The sequence below is a fragment of the Meleagris gallopavo genome, chromosome 5 (assembly GCF_000146605.3).
Source record: "Meleagris gallopavo isolate NT-WF06-2002-E0010 breed Aviagen turkey brand Nicholas breeding stock chromosome 5, Turkey_5.1, whole genome shotgun sequence".
NCBI lineage: Eukaryota > Metazoa > Chordata > Aves > Galliformes > Phasianidae > Meleagris > Meleagris gallopavo.
Window position 1 is genome coordinate 23,300,931 of NC_015015.2, and position 13,848 is coordinate 23,314,778.

Below are 13,848 nucleotides of genomic sequence, written 5' to 3' on the forward strand. Positions count from 1 at the left end.
AGACACAAATAGCAAAAGTACTTTTTTTTTTTTTTTTTAAACCCAGTGTATGTCTTTCTTTCTCAGAGTAAAAAGGCTTCCAGGGAGACTTTCAAGGGAGATCAACATGAAGTAAATACTGCAGTGAAAAGCTAGACTTATTCACTAGATAGAAGAGCAGAGCACCTACATTTACAAGATGCACCTAATCAGAAAGGAACAGCATGTTCTGGAACCATATCCATCCAGCACGATTGAATAATGTGTTAAATTAGTTCTGACAGGGCAGTCCAGAAAGACCAAGACCTCCAGCCAATCTCATGTCAAGCCAACCATTACTTTGGACACATCCTCTTCATCTTCTGATGTTTCTATACTCTTCAGCAGATTTCATCTCTTCCTATTAGATATGTATGTCTGCAAAGGCATATCATTTTTTCCTCCACAAAACATTACTGCAAAACACCTTGAGACTGAAAAGGGGGAGAAGTAAGCTCTAGCCAGTCCAAAAAAGGGTGACAAAAGCCTATTATTACATTTGTTCTTGCACTGACTCTCCTACCACACAATTTTAAAAGCACAAAAATGAAGGTTATGCCTTCATGTTTACTTCCGAAACTCTCACTAACCCAATCAGCAACGGTATAAATGAACCTAATTCAGTTCATGCTGAAATACATTTAGCATACGCTTGGTCAGTTGCTAAGATACAAAAGCTGGAATAAGAGCAAACAAAGCATACAGATAATTTCTTAAACCACCGCGTTGTTTCAGAATCAAACATATAAATATACTAACAATAACAAATGCCACCAGCATGTCGGAAGGTACTAAGAATACATCCTGAATCTGACATCTGATATTTGGGCTAGCAGTTTGCTTTTGTTTAAGAATTTCTTTTCACACACATGACAGTAATCAATATAAACACCTAAACAAAATATTAATGTAACAGAAATAAAAGCAAACACTACAAAATCAAATTCAAAAGAAAAAAATACAAGTACAAAGGAAAAAAGATTGCATATCCATCAATCCTTAAACTATTATGTAAAGATTCATTAATTCTAGTCTTTGCACAATATCTAGTTAAGCTCATGTTGAAAATGGTCAACTCTCTGAATAACTGAAATATAGTCACTAAAATCATTTTCAGAAATGTTAGTGTATAATGAGCTCCATCCAAGGCAGGAAGAAATACCATTTGGCAGTTTAAGCCCATAAATCTGAATTTATTTCTTCAGTATAACAATTTTATTCTCAAGTGAAATCAAATCAAGTTTTATAGATGTTACAGAGAGACCACAGATTTAAAATTATAAATTCATCACATCATTCTCCAACACTAAGTTGAAGCAGTGAGACAACTCATCAGTTTCTTTCCAGCATTTTGCTGGACATAACAGATGTCAGATTCCTTCCATCCATGAAGAATCAAGTACTGTTTTTTGGTCACCTTCCACACCTCCAGGCTGCAAGTTGGGAAAGACTTCAGCAAACACACTTGGCCTCTTTCACAGTCAGATCTTTTGTAGACAGCTGAAATGGACAGTAGTTTCCACATTCAATGCGTTCTCACAGACAAGCATCTAATATTCTTGTGGTTCTACTTCTAGTCAAGTAATTGAGAATTGTGCAGCTCTATTATAGCAGAATATGAGACAAAGAAAGAGCAGGAAGCCTAATACAAAGATAAAATAAGGGATTTTAAGACTGAAGAAAATAACCTGATTCTTTCAGTTCTGTAAAAGACTGCATTCAGATTATGTCCCTTATCACTTGTCTATTCTGCAAGTGTTACTGTATTAGAAGTGCTAGACAAACAAAAAAATAAATGGATCAGGAATGCTATGTGAAGACATCCTTCATCTGGTCCAGCAATTTGCCATGGTAGAAGTAGCAAGTATTCTCTTCTGATTCAAATGCATTTTGCAAATAAATAAAACCACTAAAACAAAAAATGGAAGAAATAAAAAACTAAATTTTCACACTTGCTGTCCCCTTGCTTTTCTGGTCAAGTAGCAATCACTAAGCATTAGCAAAAGAATCAAAATACACTATGCAAAAATTTTGATGAAGGTTCATACAGAACTATACAGATCAGACTCAGATGCAAGTAGTCAGCAGGATTATTGGAAAAGCATAAAGATGTCATAGCCTTCAAGAAATAACAATCTAGAAGGTTCTATTTGAATGCTGAGACTGGAAGATGTCTAGGATAATTAGAGGAAATGGGTTGATATTCAACAAAACATAGAATAGTTGGGACTTTATCTCACCATAGTCAATAAAACACTTCATAAATAAACTAGTATTAAAAATACATATTTTTCACCTATTAAAAATGTGAAAAATCATGCAAACTTGAAAGTAAAACTTGTACGTGTCAGCAATTAAATAACATAGAACTGTCTGGGCCAGCAGAAATAGATCCTTCCCTCACTAATCTCTCCTTAAGAGTCAACCTAAGAGCATGGAGACAATTTTAAGAAACTGTAAAAAGATATTTTGGTGCAAATACTTGGCACACCTTTGAATAATCCAAACTTGTTTCAACTGAAGTGACAACAGCAGTTCTATCAGCAAATAAGTTACGTCAAAGGAAATAAACATGCAAAACAAAGGTTGCACTGAACAGCAAACACCATCAGTACCATTAGGCGCTTGTACAAAGTACCAACAGTAGTGAAGACCTTTTCACTGCAATCACATCATGGCAGGGATTCTTCCTCTTGTACTGCTGAAAGACCTCTGCGTCATGTACTTTGATTCTGAAATAATCTTGTAAACAATGAATGCAACCAGTAATGCAAGTAGACAATACCAATTCTTTGCAGGCTTGGTAATTTTATACTACCCTCTTCTTGTCTCTTGTAATGTCGTATTTCATACCTTTAGAAATGAACAGAACACTAAGAAGTCTAGTCCAACTTGTTTGTGGTTAACATTTATACATGATTTTTTTTTGCTTCAGTCTTGCTCCATAAAAACCTGCAGTACACAATGTGGCCCTTGACATAAGTCTGCAGCCTTTGAAAAGAATTCTAGTGGTGGCTTCAGCAAAAGGAATTTTAGTGAGTTTTAAATGTAATTTTAATTCAACACAATATGTAAACGAAATAAAACTTAAGTCTTTAAGAGCGTTCCAGCTAGCATTCTTCAACAAAACAACAAATAAGTAATACAGTAACAGTCAATGACCAGAACATAACCAGCGTGATGTTTATAAACAAGACTAAGACTTGTACCAGGCAAAATCAAAAAAGGGACCGCAAATTAAGTATTTATGGCAAGGATCTGCTGGCAGAGATCATGAGTCTCTGAAAGATTTATTTCTATCCCGTGGCTTATAAAATTGATCCAGCAACTTAGAAGTATAAAATATCTAGTTGTATTGGACTTATTCCCACCTCACAATTTATGCAAAGGCTTTTCACCTGGATTCTTCAAACATCTGAGAGATTACATTGCAAAGAAACCTATGAACTGAAAAAACAAAAGTTCAATTCACTGTTTTGAAAAAGATCTAAATTGTAGGTGCTACTCCATTGGCATGAAGGAAAATCATCCTCCCTTTAGCAAGGAGAATTTGTAATAAAAATTTTCTATTTTATATATTATTATGATTTTACCTCAGAAGGTGATACTCACATCTTTTAACTGCAAACTAAAGAAACAAAAATCTATTGTGAAAACAGAACATCTTTCAGTTTTGGAGGAAGCTTTTAGATTACAAATATCTCTCCATAAAAGAAGTATGATCAGTTCTCTTTTCTGAAAAATCAGTAAAGATAAATCTTTCTGATAATCACAAGTTCCCTTGAAGTCCAGTGGTAGAAGGGGTAGACAAAACATTTCTCTGAAGAAAAATACTTTAAAAGGTTGAAATAAAACATCATCCTTCATGAACAAATTCATAATACTCTGCATGTTGGTACAGGAAATTTGGGAATTCCATACAAGTGACTGCAGGCTGAGGTGAAAATAGAGAACAGAACTCAGGTTGGGGTAATTGCATCAGTGAACTGACTACGATCCCAGGCTACAAGGTGCACCACAGTCATAGAACTAGTTAACTGAATGGCAGAATATATTTCTTAGACCAGCTAGTGAGAATTAGAATATTTTTTATACGGAGAATACATTTACCTAGAAAATAAGTTATTACAAAGAATGTAACAATTATAAATTAACAAAGAAGGAAATAGCATTGTTTCTTGTTTGTTTTTTCTTCATGAATACAACACACACACATGCACAAATGCTTCTTAAAGAGAAAAAATTTAATTAAATATTATCTTGCTTAAGAGACTATAAGGACTTGGTAGTTTGGTATGGGGCAAAAATTGTTGCAGAGCTACAAAGTGAATGAAACAAACAACGTGTGTAAAGGCCTGCTTGCAAGCATTCTGGATAGTACTTTAATGAGTTTAAAACTCCCAAAAACTCAGCATTCTTTCAGGTATGTAAGACAATTTTTTATTCCTGTTATTTCATTTTTTGGTTAGCTACAATAAAAATGTGGAGGTCTCATTTTCATTTAACCATAGATCCCTCTTGTCCATACTATCTTGATTTCCCTGTAACTGAGAATCACTTTTAACATCCCAAGGTCCCAGGACTCTAAGACATAACTGACTCATAGTCTTTAGGAAAACATCTCTAGACACAGATACATCCAGCAAACAGCCTACTGCTATGATGCTTCCTCTGAGAAGCACTGCGCTGTAAGCAATAGAGAATCATACGATCCAATGGAATAAGGTCAGAGCATTTACATTAAAACGTCTTAATTATTAACAATAATTCTGTAATTTCATATGATTTGACCATCATTTTCACCAAAGACAATAAGAATTATTTATTAGGTACTTGGAATATGTAAGAACACACAAGCACCTTGCCAATATTTTGTCAGCTTTATAGTTAGTTAAGCAAGAGCCAAATTATATGGATATTTACTCCACAGCATCAGTATTTTCAGTTCTATGGTTACTACACCAGAAGATACATTCCTGCCTTTGTGTTCATCTTAAGTATTCTGTTATTTCTCCTTTTCAGTGATATTTTCTATCAACTTACCTGATTACAGAGGATTTTCTCGTATGTTAATTCATTTATACTATTTCAGTGTCACTCAAAAAACAAGCTTGGAACTATGATGTCTGAAGGTGTAAATAAAGAGCTTCAAAAATAAAACATTTTCAAAATCTGAAATATCAAATAGATAATGTAATACTTGTGTGGAAATAGTTAAAAATTACATTTCCCCAAAACAAAATGCATTGATTTAACCATTGAGGAAGAAATATTTTTGACTTTGAATATTTTCAAGTTGAAAAATATTAGTAATAATAGCTTTACATGGACCATAGAAATTTAACGAAAAGTTGTGTACTAGCTTTCCTTTGTGCCTCCAAAATATCACAAGTTTGGCTTACACTGGTGGAAAATTTGTCAAAACCATTTAGATGATAATCTAACACCAAACAGCTTCCTCAGTTCTCTTAAAAAATACAGAAATGCTAATTAACTCGAGTCAGCTTTAGTCACAAATATTACTCAATTTCAGCATTTCTTGCCCACTCTTTTATTCATTTGCCCTTACTCTTCAATTATTCATTAAAAATATTTGATATCTATTCTATTTTTTACCGAGATCTCTATTTAATACTAGTAGCAGGTAACTTATCTTTTTTCTCCACAGCAGTTTTGATTTTGTTGTTCTTTTTCAAGAGACAATAGCTTTTCACTTGAGGAACACATAACTGCAAGGGATCTACAGGATCTGCCCTGCAAATAATGCCACAGAGAACTAATTAGTTAATTCCATCATATACCAATCATATTCCACCTAATTCATCACTATTTCAATTAGAAAACTACTGCTAAACTTCACAGCTCCAGGGATTTCCTTCTACTTTACAGAAGAAATTATTCATGACCAAGTGCATCTGTTTGTTCTTGGGTCAAAACTGTCCTTGATCTCTTCATACATATATTAAATATCTTCTTAACTTTTAGCTTTTAAAAGCCACGTTTACCCATACGGCATTTTCTCAGAGTCTGAAGAGTAAAGCTTTTCTTTACTTTCACTATTCCAACTTTGACAGCACTAGAACCTGTACAATATTATTCTCAATTGGCAATACTCTCTTAATATCTTGTACATTTATATATACACACGCATATATAACCCTCAAATCTGCAAATCTGTTTGTAAAATTATTAAATTCTCTTTTCTGTATAGACTAGCAGCAGATCTCAAAACACTAAGAATTACTAACAACTTAATATCATGCATAAAAATGTATCCTTGTGTATATCTTACTGGAACCTACTATTTTCTGGGTAAACTGTCGGATATTTTGACTTTTTTTCTTTTCTGAGTACTAATGCAGTGAAAAAGGCATATACCCCTTCTGAAATTACATGTGTATCGAAGGAATCTAAAAAAAGGAAACCTGGGGTATTTTTGCTTCAAATCAACTAGATACAATGCCAGAACTGTAAACAGCTACCTATAATACCCCCAAAAAATACTTTCAAAAGAGAAATACAGAGGGTAAAAGAAAAAGCTTGAAAGTAGATGTAAGAAAATAAGCCACTGGAGTCATCCTGCTAAAACCCACTGTCCACAGAACCGAGAACCACTCTGCCACCACCTGTTGTCATTCTAAGTGCATGCACATTTGATGAAACTCCAGTTCTGCCACTTTTTCCTTCCTTTTTTTTTTTTTTTTAAATCAAAAGCAATGTCCAAAAACATTCAGCACTGACAAATTTGTTTATGGCATTCTTTTACAAAAGTTCCTAACAGACAGTGACTATTTCATTGTTGGATGTATCCTTTATTTTATTAATCATGAGAAGTAACCAATGGAGCGCTAAAAATAAACTTGTAAATAAATCTAGTCTGAAATTTGAATCTCTTTGAAGCAAATTCAGTGATCATGGTAACAGTTGAAAACTGACTCTTGAGCATCAGTGAAATAGGCATGGCTCTTTTAAAAATGTCACAAATCTTTCAAATATAGGCACCATGTTTTAAATTTTGCACATACAAAATATGTTCATGTTACTCAAATTACACAATATGGCAGTGTTATAAGTCTGAGCATTATTGTCATATAATGGCAGAGAAGAGAGCTCAAAGCTCACATAAGACTACTGACTGGGACAAATCTTGAAGAGACAAAAAGTATAAAACAACAGTTTTCCTGCTGTATGCGTTTGTGAGTGTGCATGTGTGATAGTGCATATAACAAAAAATGTTTAGGAGTGAGTTCAGATAACAGCCCATCCATTTGTTCTCAGTTTCTTTTCCAGTTTCATTACCAAAGGCTTTGATTTTAAATGCATGTTAAAATGCAAATTCAAATCCCATATAAACCATTAGTATGTTGACTGATTTGAGTCAAAGAAGTGAGAATTACTGCCATATGTCTTCCTGTTATTCTACTTTTCAGCCTCTGGGTATGTAGGGTATTTGACTGTCTCAATTTTCTCCTTAACTTTATAGGACGGGTACAGGCCTGTTTTTCCTAATTTCCTATTGATTCCTTTTGAATAACCATCCCAGTGATTTCCAGCTACTCCAATTATATCTCCAGGTTCCATAGGAATTTCATCAGCAGTTCGTGGATGATGAGCATAAACAGCAATCTGGTTATGTGCATTCTGTCCCCCAAAGTAGTAGATATCATCCAAAGAATGGAAATACGCTGAAGCATCTGGATGCAATGTCTGCATAATTTCATAGGCAACTCGACAAACCTTGGGAATAAAAAAAAAGAGAACTTATAAATACTGTGTGAGTGTGCCTAAAATATATCACAGTCAGTAAACAATGTATAACAACTATATTTTACAAAAGGAAGAACAAGGAATATTCAGTTTAATTTTTAAGAAGTATTTGAAAACACTATGCATTTGCTAACAAGAAGCACGCAGCTCTGAACTGGGATTCTGTATAGACATAGCAAATAACTACTTTGAGTAGTCTACTTTTCAGTAAAAATTGTGAACTCCCAGATGAACACTAGTCATTCTGTCTTTTGAATGAATAACTTGCAGCTAATCAAACGTAAAAGCAAATTTGTTTTCTTCTTTGACTAAAGTATATTTTTCTTCTTAATGAACTTTTAGAACTTACATTCTCAAAGTCTACTCTGTAGTAATGATGGTCCAGGATCTTCATTTCTCCCTTCCTTAAAAAGGGGTGTGATGTTCCCCTTTTTCCAGTCACTGAAGTCTTTATGTGACAGCTACGACTTTTTGGGTATGATGGAGAGTAGCTTGGCAATTACATCGGGCAGTGGCCTTCAGGACCTTGGGATGAATGTCATTGGGCCTCACAGGCACACATTCAGTCTCACATGTCAGATGCCTGGCTTGGTCAGCGTGATCTCTCTCTCTCTCTCTCTCTCTCTGACTTGTAATCTAAATTATTATATCTTTCTCTGATTTTGATTACCATTACTTTAGTAAGAGGTTATTTTATAGTTTGTGGTTGTTTTTGAAGTTTTGTTCTCTGCATGTATGCACCCAATAATGAGGAAAGACACACAACTCTCTGAAAGATTTCAATTCTTTTCAGTATGAGTCATTTTTGTAAATCCTTCAAATCTGACAACACATACAAAATTTCTGTTCAGTAATTACTTCCTTTATAGCTGTGAACCTAGAAAACTAACCTGTCAACAGCAGCAGACAAAGAATCCGCATAAAGAATTACACATTCAGCTAAGTAAGATTGTCTCTTATTTTTCTTCATAGATTTATTTGCTTTGCAAACTATATACTTACAGATACATTGCAAAATATAGGACTAGTAAACCCTGAAAGAAAGTGAGATTATCAGGAAAAATAAGTCTCGCATACAGAGCTACAACTTCATCTAAATGAAGACTGAAGAGACAAAATAGCTGTTTATTTAATGTATAACCTTAATTCTGCAGTTATGTTATGATTTGTTTTACTGCTCTGGCTGCTCTGTGGCTTTTTCACACATTTCAATTAATGTGACACAGAACAAACAGAGTCAAGGTAGATTTTAGCCTTCTCTTGGCAGGCCTAATTTTTAAACAACTTCTACTCAATATTCATTTAGCTTTCATAGCACAAATAAGAACTAATATAGGATATTTCCTAAAAAGTTTGGTCCTATTCAAGTATACAGTAATTTTGTAAAAGTGCCTCTGTAGTGAACACTTTGGATTTCCTCCCCTTCCCTGCCCCCCCACCCCCCCCCAAGGAAAAGAAAATGGAAAAAATCCAATATAGAATAGGCAGTCCAAAATCACTCTGAAAATAAATTGCCAGCCTTACTTTTTCTTCACACAGATTACATAGTGGATGGTCAATCATTAGCATGGTTTTGCTTACAGTCAAGCCATAGTATCTGCCAAACTGTTTATTTCATTGATGAAAGGATAGTGACAGTATATCAAATGTTAGAAAATAATTTTTAATGCCATAAAAGTGAAATATTTCTCAACATCAGAAAAAAACTGCAATAGATCTTAGAGAAGTACAATATAAGAAAACACTGCAGATATTTGCATTGGTACATGTCCAGCAAAATTGAGGAGTATGAATGATTAAAGTAAAAAAAATCACAAAGAGTAAATGAGGTTGGACTAAATTACAGTCCCAGATACTGAAAGTTACAGTTTAATACAAGACTTTCTAGACTTCAGCAGAATTTTACACCGCTGAAAACTGTCATCCAGCAAAAACATCTACTGTTAACACACAGAGATGGAGAATGAGGATAGAGCTCAAGGACACTGTGCAATTCAAATGTACTCTCAAAGGGGGGTTAATACCAGATGACCTCCAGAGGTCATCTTCAATCTTTATCACTTTAACTATACTAATTTATTTTAACATATGTTCTTCTTTTGAAACAGATACAATTTGCCTAAAATATATTCTGTCAAAGCAATTCTAAAACCTAAATTCAAACACTGTTCTTCTACACTTATATCCAGTATGTTTTTAACACAGCTATCTAAATATAATAATAGTAGATCACGTCATAGATTTCTCATTAAGTTGTGGGGTTTTTTTTGTTTGGTTGGTTTGTTTGTTTTAACCAAAAAGCACATAATACTTCCTTTAGAATGTGAAATTTTTACCATATCTGACATACACAGTCCTAAGTCTTAGCTGATAATCACCTTGTGAAAATAATTCAGGTGAATAGAGCATTTTTTAGAAGCGGATGGCTTCTCACAGACTTTTCTTACCAGGGATGTTTTACTTTGGAATTTATTCATATCTTGCCTTGAAGTAGCCAACATTAATAACCTTCTAAATATGCTTTTCAAAAAGTAGTTTTCTTCACATGGTTTGGTGAATAGTGAGAAAAATGCAACCATAAGCACAACTAAGGGATAAAGGACTTTTCTACATTTTTTTCTGGTTTTGCTGTCTTCTTGTCATAATAATGCAATTATGAATGTCGGCAGTCAACGTGAATAATTTACTCTATTAATCATATATTAATATTATGCTTATTTACTTTTCATTACAGTGCAGAAAAGAATTTACATTTGATGTTAGAGAAAATTTATTTTTGAAGTAATTTTTTAAACTTCCAGTTTTTGTGTCTACTTCCACATAAAAGAACAATTGCATAAGATCACAATCTATTACAATCTATAACTGAACGCTGTCCTAAACAGAGAGCATATTTGACAAATGTAGGTTAAATATGTTCACTGTTTGATTTTGATGATATTTCGCTGTACCTGAATTAGATGGATCACCACATGCAAGAGAAAACAATTTTCTGGGTTTTGTTTTGTTTTTTAAACTTTCCAGCAGCTTTTTAAAACTGCTTTTCATGATATATAAAATTAATATATACTATGGTGTAACATATGTAATACAGAAGATAACAGTGACAGTTATATGATTCAGCTTTCCTACACACTCCACCCATCTTGCTTCAAGTTCAAAAACAACAAGAAAAAAATCACAGTGCATAATCGTCTGCAACAAGAATTCTCTACAGATTGCAGTGGACAGAATTCACATTTACTACCCTGACCCTCGATCTCTAGACACATAATAGTCTCTAAAGAGAAATTAAATTTCTCCTTTCCCTGTCACTCCTGCTATTAAGTCAAGCAATATTTAAGCTATAGCCGAGCACTTCGAATAGAGATGGACGGATACAAGACAGATATTAACTTTATGCAAAGTTCAGAAGTGTTAAATGTTCAAAATTATTTTTACTTACCTGTATGCCTTAACTAAGCTGTGTAGAAACAAATGTACGAGTCATATATTAACATTACGTAAAACTAGAAAACATTTTTTTTTTCTTAATTGAAATGCCTTAATTAAGCCAGTAACTTCAATAGGGGAGAAATAATCAACTAGTGCTAAGTCATCTAAATTTTCACATATTATAAATAAATAAATAAATAAATCACAATAGTCCCATGAAATTTTCATGAAAGACAACTAAGACCAAGATAACAGAAGTGAGAAGAAAAGGAAGATTCAGAACCAGTACATATATTCTATATTGTATTTATAATGCAGTTTACCTGGGATGAAAATGTACAGACCAGGAAGTCTGCCTGAGACAAAAAGTGGATATCCAGAATAACACCTCTTAGGGAGTTTTCAGTGTATCGATTATGAAGTCCGGCTGACCAAGATATGGAGTTATCACTGATAAATTCATAATTTGGATACCTATGAAAATATAATACACTGTTAACTGCAGTGTCTGGTGTTGTTAAGAAGCATCATCTTTGCTGTAAGATAAGATGGTTAATGTGAGTTACTCCTTTACGCTCCAGAATATTACTACTGCCACCAAGCATGCCCTCAATTTATCAAAAGGAACTTAACTGAGAAGAACGCCTAAGATTTCGCTGTAAAATACCAGGAAGTGGATGCTGTTTTCTGTTAATCCTACTGATTTTACATAAAATACACACATCTTGCTTTCTCTTCTACTAAATGGAATACAGGACTGACCTTACTAAACTATGTTTCTGTTCATTAAGGTATTTTTTATTAGATACTGATTATGACGCTGTGCAAGGAAAGAAGTCACCTCTAAAGGGCCATGTTAAATAAATGAATCTGAATTAAAAAGAAAATTGTTTTTCCACAGTTAAGATTGTGTGGAGAGCAGATTTCACAATTTACTGTTTAAAAGGAAATGAAGGAAATTTAGAACTTTGATATGTAATGAAAGGTGTATTGATACAAAGAAATTAGTAATTAAGTCCAAAATTTTTATTTGAAATATAAATTTTAAAAATAATAAGTGAAATCAAAAGTTTCTAACATGTAACAACGACTTTGAAAAAAAAAAAAACACATTTTTGAGAACCTTGAAAAAGAACAGTCTTTCTCAGAATATTTTTACCCTTTACAAGGGAACTGAAATAAATAGTTGAAAGTAGCATGGATTAAGCAAATTTTCAGTCAGTCTCCAACCAAAAATAAGTTTTATATGAAAAATTCTAGATAGATGCAACAAAGATGATAATTACACTGCTGTTGCAAAATTTTATTTCAAACCTGAAGTGCAACTTGTGTCACTAACATGCCAACTACAAATCGGCATGTTATGAAGCTAATTATAAAACAATTTAGATACAGATAAAGTTTTCAAAGTTATAAACTCATTGCAACTACAAAGCACAAAGCCCATATTACAGGAGGTAGTAAGTTAGCTAATATACCACATTTGTAAGAATTAATCAATCTTAAAGAGCTTAATAAAGAAAATCAGAATATAGAGCAGGCTCTAATGTTAGAGTAGCCACCACTTACACCTGTAACTAGATCTTTCAAAGCCTGAGAAAATGGTGCTTAACATTTCTTAGAATAAGGAGGTTTACACTCAGAGTTCTTGGAAAGTTTCTGAAATTAACACATGCTTATATTCAACAACATAACATACACACTCTTGACACATGGTAGCCGTAATTACAATAGCATGTTGTACAAATGTGCCTAATTTATTCTCTTTTTCTCCTAAAGCTGTAGAAAAACTGTTTCCAAAAGTTAAATAGGAAACAATAGGCTTTACCACCTAATGTTAACTAGCCGTAACTAAGAAATCAGGACATCAATTGCAGTAGTCAATCAAAGAGATTTATTAAAACTTCCTCCTCAGCTTAAATAATTTGAACATATTTTTAAAGTAACTTAACAGAATTTCACCTTCCCAAGAGAATCACCTCCTCTAATAGTAAACCAATGCATTTATGTTAAGTTTCCTTCTGAAATCTTTTCCTAAAGAATCTGTGGTTTTTTTTTACTAGCAAACAGTCAGTCCAGTAACTTAGTAAAAAGAAAAGTGTTGTTTTGGATACTGCTTTAAAAAAAACCTCATCCATTGCTTCGTGCTTTTAACAGCAGCATAAAAAAAATTCCTCCTATACCACAGACTCCCTGAAATAGGGAATCTGAAAGTAAAAGGGCTTCACAGTAGGTTGCTTTATCATCAGAAACATCAGAGACTTCAGAACATCTTAAATTTTCATAGAAGGATTTGAATTATGATTAATGTTACTATGAACCTTGGGGTACTGAAAATACTGAAAATTAATTTTATAAACAGCTCCTGTTTCTTTATTTCAAATTTAAGTTTCACTGCACCCCAAAATTACCTATACATTCTCTTACATATACAGTTAGACAATTTTCCTTCCTCCTTTAATTCAGGAAATGGTATTGAAGTTGCTTTTAAATCTGGACTCCATTTCCGTTTTGTAAAGTCGATTCTAAATCATTTAGCCATCAGTTTTCAACCCATTTCTTGAACACAGTGATTCCAGCCTAGTACTGATCTACTCACATACTTCAGTTTTCAAAGAAGTATTTCTT

General features: G+C 33.3%; 1 long non-coding RNA gene across 1 annotated transcript; it reads right to left on the minus strand.

The window, feature by feature from the left end:
- Nucleotides 1–4,377: 4,377 nt before the first annotated feature.
- On the minus strand, nucleotides 4,378–11,720 carry LOC109367755. The gene is made up of 2 exons (XR_002115149.2): nucleotides 11,544–11,720; nucleotides 4,378–7,755 (listed from the first exon to the last, which is right to left on the minus strand). It is a non-coding gene; the product is annotated as an uncharacterized LOC109367755 (long non-coding RNA).
- Nucleotides 11,721–13,848: the final 2,128 nt, after the last annotated feature.